Consider the following 20,146-nt stretch of genomic DNA (forward strand, 5'->3'; position numbering starts at 1 on the left):
AATTGTTAAGGTTTACCATTGACCGATTTTTAAGTTTTCACACACTGCAGTGAGAGTTAAACGGTGCCCGACTAATTACTCGTAATAATGTTCTTGATTTTTTTTAAATCAAAAACACAAAAAATCTGCAATTTTTATTAATGTTAGTAATTCATTGTTTTATAAAAATTAAAAAAAAATTGTATAAATTCTTTCATTTTATATTTATAGTATATTACACATCATATTTTAATGTATTAAAAAAAAAGGATAATTCCCAAGATTTTTTTGTTTTTGTAGAACGTTAGATTAAACTACTGCGCTCATATGGTTATTGCAATAACCATGAAAGAACACATGCCACAGTATATAGAACAGAATAGAATATATATATATATATATATATATATATATATATATATATATATATATAAATAAAACGTACGCACAAACATATTGTAATTAAATTTTCAGAATTTTGGAAACATTGTCATCACAAGCTTTAAATGAAGAATGAAAAAGAATTTTGATTGCACGTAAAACAGGAGGAGTACATGTCCCTGTATTCACTAATGAATCTTTCACAATGCAAAGTGGGAGGATTCAAGGCCTTTATATTCTTGACACACTACCAAATCCCCCCCCCTCCAAAAAACTAAAAGGATGGGGCTATCTGGAGCTTGCCAAATTCAGAGCATCACAGGAAAGGAGGACTCCTGGGAACGGATCCCAAATGAAACTAAATCATTTGCATATGCTGAAGTAAATGCCATCCGAGCGTATAGCTATTCTAGTGGAATCAACTTTAATAATTCAACGCAACTATTTCCTTACAACTCAGCGCGGCGGCGGAAAATAAACGGCGCGCCATGAGTATGGCTTGGGTTCGAAACGAGCAAAAAGTTCAAGCCTTTGGGGGTAAAACCCCACTTCCATCTTCGCCGTGCCCCCCAAACAGTATTTCAGGTGTATGTGACTCGCTCTGCTCTTGTCGGGAAGGTCCTCAGGGCGTTGGGTAACAGGACTTGAATTATAATCACGCATTTTGTTCCGATTTAATGCTTTGGAGAAATTTTTCTCATTAGAACGGTGAGTTGTCAGGCTGACGGGATCAGGTTGGTAACCCGTAAACCACCCTGCGTGTCCTACGAGCAAGACAGGAGTCTGAAGTACAACGGGTCAACGCGTTGATCAACTTCGCAAGCCACTGGAGAAACTCAAGATAAATACAGCGAAAGTCTTTACTCTGTTTTTAACCCTTTCAGCATACTCTTATCACTGCTCAATCCTCTCCGACAAAGGGTTAAGCAGTAAACAACTAAAACAATCTTTATAGTTCTTATTGTATTTGTGATCACGGATTCCATTATCTTCTGAGATTTAATTTAAAAAAAAAAGACAATTAACCTATATCTGGCCGCCCACCTAACACCGTTGTCGGTCCCGGTGGGGAGACCTGGTCACCATAGCATGTTGTTGGAGGCGAGGACCCGACATCGCATTATGGACACGGCTGGCACCTGTACTGTATATGACCAGCTCTTCCCATCCGGATGGATAGAAGACACGCCGCGGGAAGCGGGCAATGGAAGGTAAACGACTCTCTAAAGGCTGAAAGGAATTCAAACAATCCATAGACTTAATCATTGGCACATCTGACTGCCAGAGACTGACCCAAAGTCTCGGGGTCACGGAGCTGGGTCCGCGTGTCACGCCCTAAGCACATGTGGTGTCGGAAGGTCAACCTGAAGCTTTTCCTAGAGCTTACTTCCAGAGGACAACCATTCCTCCAAAGCACCCCCTTTTTAGAACAGAAGTCCCTCTGTCCTCCCGTGATGCCCCTCTTTCCTAAGAGGTCAGAATGTTTGCTGGGTATAAGGGGGTATCACAGGGTTCTACAGCCCTAAAACCCCCAATAACGTGTATAGAAACAGAATAAATCCACACTAAAACAAACATATGTAAGGTTGGGTGCAGAACCCTATTCAGAATGTGAGATTTTCTAAGTGGCTTCCTATATATTAATACATTAACTCTAATATATGAAACCTTCTATAACCAGCCACCATACATTACCAAATCATGACGCATTTATACCATAAGACAAAGATACCAACATTTACAGACATGAAATGAAATTCCAGATTAACAGAAGTCAGACAGGCACCTATAGTTGCCATAGGGTCTGACCACAAACAGCTAGTATCAGATTCATCCTATAAATTATATGGGGGAAACCAACTTTTTGTTTTTACATAGAAGTCCCAATTTTGCATAATTCCAGTTTCACACCGTACCTTTTAATGGGCAAACATTAACGTACAGAGGGCTGCGTCCAATATTGAAAACGCAGACAAATAAAATCTAAAAATCAGACAGATTAGGTAAAAAATAGCATCTGGCATTGGCAAAAACAGACTAACAGTTGTACCCCTGTGTCTGGCGGGGGTTTGGATTTTACATTAAAACAGTTCATATGACCTGTCTGAATTCTTAACATACAGACCCTATAATATAAACACGCACCAAAACACGTCTCCTATACGTACCCATCCTACGTGGACATTAATTAAATTAAAATAAGAAGTTACTTTAGGGAACAGATATTATTTTCTTATCCGAAGCGTTGGGCGGACAGAACTTTTTTATTTCATGTTTGGTAGTATATACGGTGCACATAAATCCACAAACACAAGGTGAACGCGGGCTTTGGTTAGCCTGCTCATTAATAACGTCTAGCACACATAGTCAAACCTAAAGAATGTATATGTTTTTCTGTACATTCGGCGAGCAGAAGCCTGCAATAATTTAGCCACTTTTATTAATGAATGGGGAAACACGTGTGGAATAACATTTACCTTAGGAAGGCAGACAGTGAAGTAGCAGAGCTGCTTGGGTTATGTGTTTGGTATCTGAATGCGGGCCCCTGTTCTGGGAAGCCATTAATACCACCTGCAATGGTCTGCTCCAGATAGCGCACCCCCCCCAAACCATTAATACTTTCCTGATGGAGTACGCCCCCCCTCACCTGATCCATTAACACTTTCCTTTCCGAGTACACCCCGCCCCTCACCTGATCCATTAACACTTTCCTTTCCGAGGACACCCCGCCCCTCGCCTGATCCATTAACACTTTCCTTTCCGAGTACGTCCTCCCTTACCTGATCCATTAACACTTTCCTGACAGAGTAGTTCCCTTTCACCTGATCCATTAACACTTTCGTTTCCAAGTACACTCCGCCCCTCACCTGATCCATTAACACTTTCCTTTCCGAGTACACCCCGCCCCTCGCCTGATCCATTAACACTTTCCTTTCCGAGTACGTCCTCCCTCCCCTGATCCATTAACACTTTCCTGACAGAGTAGTTCCCTTTCACCTGATCCATTAACACTTTCGTTTCCGAGTACGCTCTGCCCCTCACCTGATCCATTAACACTTTCCTTTCCGAGTACGCTCTGCTCCTCACCTGATCCATTAACACTTTCCTTTCCGAGTACGCTCCGCCCCTCACCTGATCCATTAACACTTTCCCGCCGGAGTACGATCCCGCTCCCCACCACATCCAGTAACACTAACCTGCTGGAGGAAACTACTCGAGACAGAAGTCATTTTCTACAAAGGTTACACTGTAGCAAAAGGGAAATCGATATATAATTCAGTTATTAGACAATCAGACCCCTATGGATGTTACAGAGACACTTTTTCCATCCGTGCCTTTGAATATATGCCGTAGCACACAAACACACACACTGTTTCCAAAGCCCCGGGATAGGGTTTGTTCATACAGACATACAGAACACTGATGAACAAAAGTAAAATGTAAAATTACATCATGCCGTGCCGTTGACAAGACGTTGACGTAAGGTGAACACATCAGCCATTTTTTTTCAGGACACACATACATTTCACAATTTGCTGGACACCGTATGTAAAGTGCTGCCCCCTGCAGTGTGCGGAATGTATAACGAGGTAACCGATTCCCATCTGGATGGTTATACATCCTACATACTGCAGGGGGCAGTAAAATGCAAAACTGTGTGCCCTGGGAGACATGGCCTAGCAGATTCACATATAAAAAGCAGAATTTCTATCAAAGGTTCATAGAGAATCCCAGTCACTTCGATATAATGCATCACCGTGTTTGTTAAAAAGCGACTGCTATATCTGAGATTTCTATACCATGGATACAGAACAGAGTGATGAAAAAGTCTGGATTCCCGGAGATACGGAAGGAAGGCAGAACTTCTTCACAGTTTACACCACATCCACGAAACATCACAATCCTTTATCTTAAAGATTAAATTAAAGGGTGCTTTTTACCCAGTTTTCAGCATATTGTCTCTATGATGCATCCGGCGGAACCAACTTATCATAAATAATACCCGCAATATTCACTAATTAAAAGGGATCGGAACTCTCCAATAACAACAATAAAGATATTTAGATGAATGACTCTCCAGCCCAACATGTTACGTGACAACGCCTCTAAGACAGGAAGAAAAACGCAAAAATCATGCCATATGAACCATGAGATAAAGATCTCAAAGGTACAAAGCGTATGATCAAAACATTCTAGAATATCAAATAAAGCGTTCTAGAATAACAGCCATGAGGTTAATTTTGTTGGGAGATAAACCATATGAACAAAGGTATCGGGTACATGAACTAGGAGATAAATATCAATGGGAGACTGGCCATTAGGCTCAAGATCTCGAGCCTTGAGATAAAAATTTGGTGAGATTCAAACCATGAAGCCAAGATCGGTATGAGACAAACCCTGAGATAAGGTTCTGTAGAATGTGATCCATGAAGGACAGACAGTCCCGGACCGGCCATCTGGCAACCAGGGCAAATGTCTGATGGGAAGCTGGCCAGTGGATACTTCGTGAGCAAAGAAATGTTACATATGGTCTGGGGTATCCAGCTGTTGGCCACACGCATGTCATTAGGTCCTAAAGTTTCCTCCTTATCCCTTTACTATCCAGCACTGGGTATAGATCCATGGAATTCCACTCATTGATAGGCATCTCATTGATGGGAATCATGTTGTAGAGAACCGTGAAGGTATGTGTGGGGACAGGCTTGGATGTAGACCTTTGTTATATCTCATGTCCATTCAGACACCACTCTTGACTGTGAGTCCCTGGCCTGAATCATACTGAATAAAGTTAACATAATGTGGGAACAGTTCCCAGAAGCGCAACGCAGCCGTCTACCTCTCAGTGCACACACTTTTTTGAAGAGGGATTCATCATGCAGGTAATTCGGCCAGCTCCTGCCGGCTTGTGCGAGAGTTCCAGGAGGTCCATCTAGAACCCTTCACAAAACAGTCCCTGAACGTGGACAACAGAGGACCGTGCGCTCCAAAGGTAAGAGGCTTTTCTTATTTCAGGAAAGGGATGTGCACATTAAAGTGCTTACAATAGACTTTAAAATACATTCATCATTGGTTAGACTCTCCCATTAAAGTAATACACACAGATAAGTGTGGTTACTTAAATTCATAACTAAAAACGAGTCATGAATCCCTGTTATATTGTATAATATATTATAATAATATAATCACACTTCATATATGAACAGCTAGATAATAAAGCCCAAGGAGCCGGGATGATCATTTATTCCCCTTTCTTCTCACATGCTGCTCTTCACCAAAGGCTGAGCACTTCCATTTGAAACCAATGCAATTACTACTCACTTAGTTACCCAAGTCTGTCTTATTAAAGAAATATATAACTGTTCTATCACGGTGTGCAGAATTAGAGGATATTGGGATCTTAGTTTTATCGAGAAACAGCCAGTGGCCTATACTTCTTAGTTTCTTCATTACTAACCCTTTCTGGCATTCTAATGAGGGAAAGTCCTTGTGTAATGTTAAACAAAAGATGAAAGCAGGTGAGGCCGGCCTTGGAGAGCCTCGCAGGTTACAGCTTTGAGGGTTCATCTGATTTTAGGTAACCTGATGTGTAGTTGCCAACACATCAAACCCGTGACATACGTTTCCCTGATATCCTGCACGTAACTTACGAGTAGGCAGGGGTAACGCATACATGCAACATGGCGGAAAACACGAACGCATAACTGAATGCTTTCTTTTACATTAGGGGCAATATACTGCAGTTTTTAGTAGTTTGTGAATAGCATGCTACCTTTTGTGGCTATATATGTATCTCTCTCTCTCTCTCTCATATATATACACACATATATATACACACATATATATTATGGGTAAACAAGTAAATGAGCAATTAAAAACATTTAAAAAAAATAGATATATAATTAAACTAATAATAATAAAATTAAATATATATATATACATATACACAAACACTCACACACGCATACAAAACAGACATCAGTTTATCCAGTTTATCTATAGACTGACAGTGGCCAAAAGCAGGCAGACATTACATTTAAAAAAATATTTAGAAAAAATACAAAATGTATATAACTAGGTAGGTTAAAATGCGGATAATATATCCGCATTTTATTTATTACTGATTATAACTGGAAAGTATTTTCTTTGGGTTTTTTTTTACAAAAAGTTATTCATCTTTAGATATGGGCAAATACAAACATGGTATGCAACAGAAATGGAGCTGCATATACACACATATTTAATTTGTACGAGTTACTGAGAGCAGAAACATTGTTTTATTTGTATGTTGTCAACTGGACAAAAAAATAATATTATAGATAAAACCACTTTCTCAGATTCTAAAATTAGAATTTTTTTTATATAGAATATATAAAAAAGCCGTAGAATTCTAGAATTGACGAATGGGTATCTATGAATTTTAAACAAGTTTGATCAAGCAGTTTCAGAAAGAGGATAGATGAAGCAACCCGCTGAACCAGCCAAGTGCTGTGCACAGCTTTCCGGCATACAGAGGGTTAAGAGTCGTCACGCGCCAGACCCCCCTCCTCTCCTCTTGTATCATGGTCTTACAAACCATATGGTGGGTCCTTTGCATGTAAAGATTTCAATTGCATTATGGCTTCATGAATTATTATTTTTTTTATTTATTATTTTATAAAATGAGACAACAGATCAGGCTTTCTGCATAAATATTACATATGCTGTAAGGTAAAGAAATACTTTTTATTTAATCCTTACAATGGAGTAATCTACAAAATTAAGGTTTATTCAACGAACAACATATTAAAATAAACTGTGAGTTTATTAGTCGATTCTTTACTTACAATATTGCAAACCAGGCTTTAAGAGAACAAAAGAAAAACCCTGCCCTGTTTAAAGACATATTTTAATATTTGTATTGTAAATTTGTAAATGTTTGTAAAAACCTCACAGGGGGCTACATATCTGCATGACCAGGATGAAATTAATAAAAAATGGAAACGTATTATTATTTATTGATTTATATGGCGTCATCATACTCTGCGGTGCTGTACAGCTGGATCTCAAAGTCTTCATTTTTGGGGGGAATAGCACACTAAGCGATTAATTATTACTCATCTCCGTTATTACATCTAATTATGTTGCTTATGCACCTTAAGCACAGGCCAAATATGGGTTGCATTAAAATACAATAAAATGATTAAAGCTTAAAGAAAAAGAAAACAAAATAATAAAAATTGGTAAATGGATTGAGTAAATGTTTTGGGTGTTAAAGAATAAAAACTCTATTTAGATGTTTATATATATATATATATATATATATATATATATATATATATATATATAGATAGATGTAATGTTAGATGTAGATAGATGTAATATATGTATTTCCCTTTCTGCCTCCATCTAGAATGGGTATGTATGTATGTATGTACAAATATATATATATATATATATATATATATATATATATATATATATTTGTACATGCATACCTGTTCACACAAAATGACAGAAATACACAGATACAACGCACATACAGACAACAGTAAAAGAAGGAGAACCGTCAGGCACTGCTCATCTGTCTCCCAAAATGTAAAATACTGAGAACTGCTCGCGATAATTAGCAAAGCAAGGGTTAATAAGCATATGCTGTATAAATTAGCAGATGCGTTAATGATTATGAATAGCAAATGATCTGGAGTAAGAGAACACAAAAAAATGTCAAAAAATAAATTTACCTATATCTCGCCTTTTTTTGTTATTTTTTTTTTTATTAGTTCTGTATATAATTTTAGAGACTCTTTCTTAAAAATAGTGCATTATTGTTGGAAATACTTCCAAGGCGACATCAAATTGTAATCTTTCATACGACATCCATCAAACCAAGCTGGAGATTTTGACAAACATTAAACACAGTAAGGAGGCAATTATGTATGCATGATTTAATCTGCAACTAATTAATATGCAAATTTATTCATATGTTAGTTACTAAATTAAAAATGCAAAGAAGCCCTTATGGTGATTCTCAAAATTTTGCACAAACAGAATATTTAAAATGTAAGAAAAATTAAATTCCCCTTTTTTTCCCCCTCTACAAATCTTCAGTTTACTTTTAAGCATTTTAGAAACCTGTTGCATTAACAATTCTAAATTGTGCGTCTCAACCACACACAAAAAATCTAAAAATAAAGTTAATTAAATGATCAATCGCTGTAGAGTAGGTTTTGGCGTATAAATTCTCCAAATTTAGTCGGTTTCACAATTACGGTTTGAGAGCAAACTTCAAAAAGGGCGCTCAAGTCGGCAATACCATGATAGGGTTAAATACCATATCGCTGTACACAGCTCTAGGTGGTAATTTAAAGAACTTCATTAACTCTTTTGAATTCCATGAAAACACGGAATTCTAGTCTTTTGCATCTGGCTGCTACGATGAGACATTTAGACCAAACTGTCCCTGTTTACTAATCAACATCTTCGTGGCAGTACTGACGGGGTTAATGTCAATTGTCATTTTGATTACTATTGTTATATATTTGTACAGATTATCTTTTGATTGATAATGTACACGTAATATACGAACATACAGAAGGCTGATAAAATGAGTTAGTGATTTTCCTATAAATGTAATAAATCCCTTTTAGTACTGTTTTTTTGTGGTTTTTTTTTAAATAAATGTTCTTTATTTCCACCCCAGTGATGGATTTATTAACTAAAAATAATAAATAAATACAAAATGATAAAGTAACGATTAGGATGGACGGATAGCAAGAAAAGATACGTTTCACGTAATGGATATAAAGATGGGTTAATATATATATATATATATATTTTTTAACAATCTATAAGACAAGGTGACGTAAAGATGGTATTAACCCTTTCAAGTGCACTGCTTTGGAATGCACCATCAGAGGCAAGGCTTTCATGTGATTTCAGGGGTTCTGGGATTAGGGATGAAATCTACAGAAATGGGATCGATCTACTTTAAGGAACAAAGGGGAAGGTGGGAGGGTGAATGAGAATTCCAGATAGAAATAGAATTTTCCAGCAGTTCAGACCCATTCGGCCATCTATTCTGTCTATGTTTCCTTCTGTAAAGACTCCGTACTTTCTAAATCAGGAGCCACATGCATGTTTAAATTCCCTCACTGTATTAACCTCTACCGCTTGTACTGGGTGGCTATTCCACCTATCTACTCAGTAAAGTAAAACTTCTTTATATTACATTTAAAGCACAGTATGCAGACAGGTATCTTTATGATCAATATACTAAACACCCGTTACACAGATCGCACCCCCAGTCTTTAGTCTTTCTTCAAAGTGTGTACGTCAGCCAAAGACACACACAGTTTGTTCTCATTTCAATGATTTCTGGGGTTTTTCGTTTTATAGTTTGTCTCCCAATGCCAAATACTTCCAAACAGGGGCAGTCAATAAATCCCAAAAGCACTTCACGTGGCAATAATATATGAATAAAAAAAAAAAGAGAAAAAAGGCTGAATTTAGTCCAATGACTGGCTATAATAAAAAAAGCGTTGGTTTTCTGTAACCCTTTCAGCACCAAGGATACAATCAATGGCTTTGCTGCTAAAGGTGTACAATCAGACTCATGCTATAACGTGGTTCAACGGAATGAGTAGATTACATTGTATCGATATAGCGCCAGCAGATTCTGTAGCGCCGTTACAATAAGGGACAGGGATAATATTTCACTATTTAAAATGCTTAAAAAAAAACATGTTGAGGCACAGTGGTACGGAAGGAGAATAGGGCCCTGCTCTTGTGAGCTTACAATCTATTCTTTAATAACGACAATAGGACAAAAGTATACATTGGTATAATTGTTTACTGCAAAAAGTCTTTAAGTCATAGGACTTGGCGGTGGCGGCGTAGTCTTAAGTGATACCCGACTTCAAAACAGACGAACGTTCTATTTCAGATGACGCAGCGCTTTAACACTATGGGCTATATGTACCAAAAATGGGGTAGTTTGGGTCCTGGAGAAATGGTTTCCATGGTGACTGCTCAAAAAGAAGTAATTTCTGATATACCCTCATATTAACCAGTGTTTTAGCACACGATTGCAAATTTCAGTACATAATATATTGTTTAATATTTGAATATTATATATTTAATATACTAATGAGATTTTCATCGCCAAAAATTAACGATTTACAGAAGGAGGTTTTGTAATAAACCAGTAATTTTCCGTGACATCCACACCGTTTGCACTATATGTAAAATTTAATAAAAGTGATCCAAACAAAGCAAGCATTTTTGCCCTTTTTCCCCCCGTTTCAGGAAACACGTGCTCAGAGCAATCTGTTTCCTCATTCAAATTCGTTCCTGTCTGTTTAAAATATATAAAAAAAACTGCAACGCACGTTACCCTGACTAACCGAGGGGCGATCATAAATATCCCTAAACAGCATCGAACAGATATGAAAGACATCGACGCTCGCAGAATGCCAAAGCAGTACGAAGGAATACGAAGATCTAACAGATGCTGCCGGGTCAAAAAAAGCAAAATGTGTGTTTCCTGGGGAAAAAAAATCATTAATTTCATATATGAACTCCTGGGGGGGGGATTGGTTACCGAGAGAGAAACCATAGCAGTATTTCGGTAAGAAGCACCGGCTCAGACCCTGCAAAAAAGGAGACAGTGGCTGACGTTAACCCATTTAGGCACAGGATTTAATCACGTGTTGTTCGCCCCCCATAATAAGGAAGGGACAGCAGATGGACCCTTTATAAAGAATGCATCCTGGCGGGCCGGCAACAATTATTCTGTAGCCCTGCAGTATACAATTCATAGAGATAGACAGACAGACAGATAGATGACACACAGACAGACAGACTGGAATGTATTGCAATTAACCCCTCTGGTTTCGTGCAGGTACAGGTCGTTATCTGGAAAGGTCTAATCGAGGTCATCGCGAAACATATACATAAATCTTCTCTTTTTAGGTTTCCTTGATGGGTTTTATTCACTAAATAGCGCTGAAAAAGCTCACCAGTTTCACTATACATTATGAGGGGCCAGCCCCAGTGAGGAGCCCTGAACAATGCATGGGAATATCAGTGAAATCACTCATGGTATATAAGGTATGATGGATACATACACAAACCTGCTGACATACAAACATACATTTTAATAATAGGCTATTAATTTAATCCTAAAGCATCCCGCTATAGTAACCCGATAACACACATTTTCTGAGTTTTAGAAAGCGCAGCCTTTTCTTGTTTTGAATTCATATACTTATAAAATAATGACATATTATAGAGATCAATGTCTTCCCGTAAAGACACATTTATATATATATCTATACATATATATATATATATATATATATATATATATATATATATATATATATGACAGATATGTATGTATATACACCTATATATTTATGGGGTTTACATAACGCTCGCGCACTAATAACATTTCGAACAGCTGGTGGCTGGAGGGACACTTTAAGCTGTGTGGTTGGAGATGTGACGTGGGAACTGGTTTTTTTTATCCACATTATGTGACTTTTTAACCTATCGCTAGCTATTTATATAACCGAGTAAGACATTCATAAGGTGGAATGTATTTTCATTTATAACCCCATTTCTGCTGTTTCTATACACATTATTGGGGTTTTGGGGCTTAGAACCCTGCGATACCCTCATACCCAGCAAACATTCCAAGCTATTAGAAACAAGGAGCATCGGGGGGAAGGAAAGAGGGATTTGGGACCCAAAAAGGGAGCCCCTCATTCCACAGACAGACATATATGCTCAGCGGATCAGGAGCAAGTAACCTATGGGTACTCCCCTAAAAATGACATGACCGGCTAACACACCATAGGATATTTGGAATATAATCTGGGGTTAGTATTTAAATATCAAAAAAGAATCCAAAAAGCATATATTTATCCACTAACAGATTTAACATTCTGTATACAGGGACAGAGATGTCAATCAGAGACGTTACATAGAATTAATTTCACTAAGAAAGATCAATATTTATAGAAAAACACATTATTAAAGACACGGCCGGTTACAATATGAATGATAAATCACGTCATCTTGAATCGCTTGCTAAAATATAACCCCCCAAAAATGCAAAAAAAATAAATAAAAATGAAATACCTAATGAAATAGCTATTGGCACATTTCTTCATAACGGCGAATAGATTTTTCAGCACTAAAACCCTCGTTATCGTTAAGCCACTGTTAGTGTTGGCATGTTTACAGGCATTCCATTATATCAATTAAAGTGTTAGTGCATTACGCATTAAAGGAATATAACCACAAATTTGCCGTCTTCATAATATATGGCCATAAATACCATTACTAGCCCGAACGACTGGAAAGCCTGTCGATTCGCAGTTAGGTAGGGACTCAAATGTCTATTCGTTTTTCCGAATCTGCCAACATTTTAACTATTCAGAAACGTTTCCTTTTTTGATGGTAGCGTGGCCAGTCCACGTGAGAAATTCATACAAGCAAGTCATTCCAGCAGACAGGGCTTGTTTTATTTATTATTTCTATAATATATATATATATATATATATATATATATTCCAGATTTTACTGCTCTATGAAAATAACAATTGCTTGAAATATTCTGAGATTCTAGAGGAGGGACAACTAAGTAGAAGACACTTGGGTTCCAAAAAGCTACTGTACCAAGAGGGAATGTATGTCAGTTAATGGGTTTAGGGTAAAATATGCAAGTTATAAAATATGAAGTTAGGTTCTAACCTACTTTGTAGAACAGTAACCTCTGAAGGTCAAACCAAACAACAATTTGGTTACACACGTACATCCTTACAGTTCTTTCCATGAGGACAACATGATAACGGGAGCTGGGACCTTTACATTGACCCGTAAAAAAAAAAAAAAAAAAGAGTAAAAGACAGAGAAACTGTCTTTATGTGGGTCTAATTTGGTTTTCCGAGCCAGGAAATCTATTCTAGAGCTACTTAAGGCATATGCTTCTGCACAAGCTCCAGAACAAAGATTTAAAAAGATCCAATATAAGTATCTAATCAAGAGAATGTACACAACGTTAAAAATGTTACATTGTAAACAGTTTATAATTCTCTTTTTCTCCTCTACTTCAAAAATCAACAGCCCAAGCCTGCGCTGTGATTAAAAAATGAAGGTCCATCACGGTACAGGCCAATGAAGAAAACAAAAAAGAGGAAAGAATACACAATTTAAGGTTTGATAACAGGGTTTTACACCCAAATATTGCATAATAACATATGATAGTAAAAGGTCAAGGATTGGTTCCTTGTTTCCAAATTTTCATTATTAGATATATGGTAGGGGGGGTCCTACAGATTAGGAAACATCACTCGCTAAAAAAATAGAATGTAGCTGCGCAATAGTTATTATTTTTATAATTTGTGGGTGATGTCAAAAGCACTTGTGTATCAAATGGACAACGATATTGCGAGTTCTGCAAAAGTTAGAATTGTGAGAGTACTTTGCGTTTCTATTGCAGTACCCTTAATGCCCCTGTAGAGGGCGAGGGTGTTCAAGCAGAACTATGGACAAAGATTATTTAAATCCACACCTGCTGGGACTTTTTTCCCAAGATTTGAATTATTACACTTAAAAAAAAAAATTTATATATATATATATATATATATATATATATATATATATATATATATATATATATATATATATTTGAAAGCCAGAAAAAATAGTTTTACAAATGTCCTCACTGGTCAAATCAAGCCGAGCTCTAATTAGCTTTACAACGTATACGTAGATAAATGTATTTATCATACAAACATACAGGGCATATGGTAAGGTGGTTTAAGAAGCAAATATAATTATAGTGTGTGTGGGGGGGTTGCAGTCATTTTTGCACCTTCAGAATAAGAGGAATGCAAGCTATCAAAATGAGATATTAAAACAATCTGTTCCTATGCAGTGAAGGGGTTAAAGGCAAACAGCACATATGGAACAACAATTAAAATTTTAATTCTATAGTCACAATTCACATTCAGATACAATAAGGTGCATATATGCAGCAATGGCTTAATATAAAACTCGTGCCTGGAACTCTTGTGACAAATCTTAAGAAGAACAGGATTCATTTAGAACTTTCTGTAAGATATAGAAATAAAAATAGGATGCGACAAGGGCAAGGTACAGCTGAATAATAATAATAATAATAATTTTCTCCCCTTAACCTGAAGCCTTGACATGTTAAACAAACAAGTATTTTTCATCATCAATGAATTACTTTAATATTTAAACCATTGAGCGGATAAGCAAAGGTGCACTTAATGCAAAGAATAATCCACAAACACTCAGGACCTTATATCCGCAAACAGCTGATTTCTACTTTTGTGGATTAACCCTCTTGGTAACTCCATTTTACAGAATAATGAAGTAGCATTGACTTAACTCAGAAGAAGGCCTCCTCCCCACCCCCAATGTACAGATTAATGAAACAGAAGCGCTCACCAAAAGTACAGCAACAATGTTCTAGAGTTAACAAAATGTCACCAAGATACAACCTCGTAAGAAACAGGTGGACAACATTGGAGAGCTTTGTTCCTTCAATGTTTTAATTTATAATATCGCATGTCTGGCCGTATCGGTGGGCACTTTTTATTGGGCCAGCATAGAAAAGATATATTGTTGCACTAAGCTTTTGGAACTTCAGGGTCTCTTCTCTCCCATCTGAAGAGAGCTCCAAGATTATGTAAAACTTTACATAAAATGTATCAACTTCAATTAAAGACTCCACAATGACAGTAACGATGTGTGACATTCAGCCAATAGGAAACTCTGCATAAGTTTCCAGCTTCCAATTTCAAAGATGGATGAACGCGCCATGGCCAACTTGGATCTCTCTGATCGCCAGCTACAGAGTATCAAGAGACAAAACACAACAGGGGTTACGAATAAAAAGTAGTCTTGGCAGTGAGGTGGTGGAGCCCTAAAAGATGGCGCATCGCTATAGCAACACATCCAACGGTCCAATGAGCAGCACTCGTGATCAGATCCCTGTCTCGATTAAGTCAATGCGTCCTTTACACAGAAACATAGAATTTGAAGGAAGATAAGAACTATTTGGCCCATCTAGTCAATTTTTCTCAAACTTTAATCAGTTCTTGGTCCGATCCAGGAGTTATATGTCTATCCCAACCACGGTGCATACGCCATTGACGCCTTCCTATCAATAGTGTAAATATTTTATTTGAACAAAACTATTAAAAGGAGTACATCATTGACTCAATGTTGTTATAATTGTTAAATGCTAATGTTGTCTATATAGAATTTTGAAGATGTCTTTCAAAACCTGGATGTTGAACATGATGGACATTTTTTCTGTTATGTTTCCCGTGAGAAAGAAAAAAGAAAGAAAAAAAAAAACATAAAAAAAAAAATAATGACAACATTTACCCGTCTGGTGCAATTACTGTGTCTCCGCATCCCCCGCTAATGTTATGTGTATTTGGAGAGGGGCGTTACGAATCCCACAGTATTGGGAATGTCCTTAGTATGGGCAGTGCACCTGCTCCCCCGCCCTCCGTTCCTTTTTAGTATGACCCGATCAAGCAGGCGGGAACTTCCTGTAATGCAATCATTTGCCTGGTGCACCTTTCACATATAGGGAACACAGCCAATTTCCCAGCCGTGCCATTAGCATTATTATCTCGAAGACGTAGACATTATATCTGTGTGTATGTATATATTTTTTTTTATATTCTTTTCATTTATTTTATAAATTTTATTTATTATTTGTAATATTATTATTTTAATTATTAAGTATGGTAATAAAAAATTGGATTTCCCAAAACCAGATAGTATTCAGAAAAAATAATCTATTATTTCCTAAGCAAGAGTGTTGGGTGCCTATCCTAAGGTCTACTCGATAGCCCCACTCAATGCGCTGGAGATCTGTTCCATGCATTAACAACCATTTATAGGAAAAAGAAAAAAAATACTTGACAGTAACCCTTTAATATTCCTCAATTTTAACATTCCAGTGTGGCCACCATGTCTAAAAACATCCCTTTTTTGGGGGAAACCAAACGTTTTTATATATTATTTTTTTATTTTAGTTGTATATTATTTTAATGTAGATATAAATTATATAATAAAAATATATATAGATAGAAAAAAAAATGTTATACACATTGACAAGTCAGATACACAGATCAATATACATCTATCTACTCATCTATATGAACAAAGCCTACGCAATAAACATTCAATAAACGAAGGAAATCGGGTTCTTCGCTGCAGAACGGAGCTGTCTTTTTTAAAGTGTAGCTGTTATCTGTTCATTAGAAAAAATGTATTATACATAAGAGTCGCTGTTATGTACAAGCTGTTAACCTATAGTGTTGCAAACAGAAGTCACATAATGTGATAGCGACTCCAAAAGGCAGTATTGAGAGCAGGAAAGTGATACGCAACCAAGCTTATAATTAAAAATGTCACATTTGCTTCACCGCTTTAGGTGCATGGAAAATACACATACAGCACTTTTTCACCTTGCAACAGCTAATTAGACTTTCTCAAATGATTGTTTCTCTAGAAATTCGGAGAAAAAAAAAAAAAAAAGCCGTCTGCGCGCAACGCAGCTTTGGGCAAAAACTCCTACGTCGTGTAGCATGTCTCGGGAGAAGTTTAAACACTGCAGACAATTGTTCCTGATCAGCGGCAGAGCTCTGCTCCTAATCGCGTCTTGGTGCTAGATGGTGCTTCTCGCTTCCACGTGCGTGTAAACCGCATGAGCAGATGCTACGTTAAAAGTAGAGGGTATCCTTATAATTATTTATATAGCGCCCATAATTCCCGCAGCGCTTCTTACAGTCCGTACATTCAAGGGGTCTGACAAACTGAAACATTAGGCAAAGAGGGCCCTGCTCGCAAGAGCTCACAATCTATGACTTTTATGCACTTCTTAGGAACTCTTTTCAATTTATTTGCGCTTTGAGAATGTAACATTTACAGACAGATGTATTTTAAACAGATATAAAAATAAAGAGCGTTCAGTATAAACGGTTCCAAAAATTCCTTTCTAGACTCTTAGATCGGCCAAGTAATATATTATGACGATATAATACACATTGGCAGGATTTCACTTTTTAATGTAAAGCAGTTAGTATTACCTTTGAGGTGTAAATTTCCCTTTAAGGTACTGCATATGTATAGGGCAAAAAAGTCTAATTTTATATATATATATATATATATATATATATATATATATATATATATAGTAAGCTTGCGAACCGGGCTCTCTCCACCTTATGTATAGGTTTGTCTAAGTCTGTCAATTCTCGTCTTGTCATATCCCTTGAATGTATGTATTGTATTAAGTGCTGCGTAAATTGTTGCCGCTATATAATAAAAGAGATTATACATATATAAATATATATGTATAATCTCTTTATACATATATATATATATATATATAAATTATATATATACACACATACACACAATGATGTGTAGGGCAAAAGTATATATATATATATATATATATATATATATATATATATATATATTGATAAGGACACTCATATATATATATTATATATATATTACATACACACACACACAACCACCCATTGTACAGAATATGATGGTGCTATATAAAATAATATATATATTTAAATATGTATTTAGGTAACTGTGTATTTTGTCCTAATCCTAGTGATCTCACTCCTTACAAAAATAAGAGACATTTTAAGAAGCTCTGAGACATCACAGGTTTCCTAACACTTGTTCCCCAGAGGAGGCATTTTTGAAATTCTGGCATAACATTTCCATGACTTAATGCTCACATTCAGAAAGGAACGCATTCAGAACCGGATTATTTTTGGGGGATCTTTAAACGGGATGACATAAACGTATGTTTTTCCACTTGGCGCTCGGCAGATTCCGTGGGAAACAAACCACGGAGTTTTGTTAATAAGATAACATTTATGAATGACCTGCCCTGCCAAAAACGGGTCGCAAATAGCCTATATATATTCCATTGGGAGGCAATCGTGTCCCACTCGCTCAACGGAGCCTTTTAGATTTCACATCCGCACACAATATAATTAAAATAATTTGAGTTGCAGTAAAAATAAAAAATAATCCACGGGAGTCATGCAAGGTTTTGTTTGATCGGAATTAAATAGAAAGATATTGTAAAAAGGAAGCAAAAGAGCCTCTGGCATAATACAAAGTCCCATCAGTTATGATAAAAAGGGTTGGTAAATAATCATTAGCGCCGATTAAGGTTCTCCCTTCAGCCTCCGACACTGACTTTTGGGGAAAGCACATGGGGCAGAGTTAAACAAAACAGCCATTTAGAAACAGGAGACATGTAGACACGGTGCTGGTTTTGTGATTAGGTCATATTTACTTAAACGGAGGGGATTAGACGGCTCATAAAATGAGATTTATATATATATATATATATATATATATATATATATATATATATATATATATATATATATATATGTTACCGAGAACACAACCAAATGCAGTAGATTTAAAAAAAAAAAAAGTCAATAGCGGCTCTGTTTCCATGGATCTTTGCAGAAATTCGAGGTTTACACCAAAAAGGGAAACAAATGTTAAAATTAATTTTGAATACATACTAGTTAGAGGTTTGTTCTAACTGGGTCAGCAAAAGCACGGTGAGCCTCTTGGCACACGCACAGTTAACCGGTAACAAGGTGAGATATTATTCCATTGAGATCAGGAGGCTTAAGACCATTCCCAAAAATTTTTACCAAAAGAACATGAAATTCCGTTTCAAAGGTTCAATATTTCTTCAGAAAATCTAGTAAAAATCATAAAAAAAAAATAATAAAAAAAAAGACAACCATAATATTCTTAAATCGTAAAGGATGGATTGTCGTGATTTTCATAATCCTGACGATAGGGAATAACCTAACTGGAACCCAACGTTTAATGCAGAATTAATGCTCAGGCTTATCCAATCCCTTAACAAAAGTATACAACATGTCCCGTAGCATACCAGCCTCCTATATGACCTACCACACGATGATAGCAAACTATATATATATATATATATATATATATAAACATATACATATACAAACACATGTACATACACACACCTGTCCATATGCACAAATACACACACATTTATTTACATTAAAGATACTATAAGAATCAAACAGGTGTAGGCACGTGTCCACAGCAGATAATTCCGCGTTCAGGATTCTTGAGATTCTACATATTTGACATTATAAGGGAAAAACACGACAAGGCTGGAACTACCAGAGACCGTCAGTTTCCTTCTGTAACCAAAAGAAAACATCACGGCCACCGTCGGCTCCGGGAGATACAGCTGTGGTTTTTTTTTTTACTGCCTGACACCTGGATCTCAGACACGGCTTCCGATACACTCGCAGGCTACAGCCCTCGCTCACATTGCTCCCAAATTGAGACGTTCACTCGGCGACCTATGTAAATTTCAGAGTAAATCCGCCGCGCAAATCTCTTCTGAACATGCAAATCCATAAATCATCATTACGCCGACAAAGAAGTGAAGCAACTCATGAAATGAAGACTCGTCTCATCCGGAAGGTTGGCTCAGGTACGGCGCTCTGAACCTTGGGCTCCTGTCCAAAGCTTTAGAGAATCTCCCCCCTGCTTAAGATTAGGGCGACCGCAGATTCCTGCCTGTTTTGTAATTAATCAATTGAGCGTTTGGTCAAGAGAGAGAGAGGAAAAAAAAAAAAAAAAAACGGATTTTTCTTTTCTTTGTGGCTCGTCCCTGCTTTTCCACCTCTTGCGTTAATTA

At 36.8% G+C, this 20,146-nt stretch overlaps 1 protein-coding gene across 7 annotated transcripts in view; it reads right to left on the reverse strand.

Annotated features, from left to right (window-relative positions):
- Positions 1-20,146, reverse strand: part of LOC149284221 (transcription factor 4-like) — a 171,451-nt gene that overhangs the window by 50,185 nt on the left and 101,120 nt on the right. The window lies entirely within an intron of this gene.

Source organism: Sceloporus occidentalis, unplaced genomic scaffold (assembly GCF_023333645.1).
Source record: "Sceloporus occidentalis isolate IW3139 unplaced genomic scaffold, rSceOcc1.0.p SCAF_97, whole genome shotgun sequence".
NCBI classification, from domain to species: domain Eukaryota; kingdom Metazoa; phylum Chordata; class Lepidosauria; order Squamata; family Phrynosomatidae; genus Sceloporus; species Sceloporus occidentalis.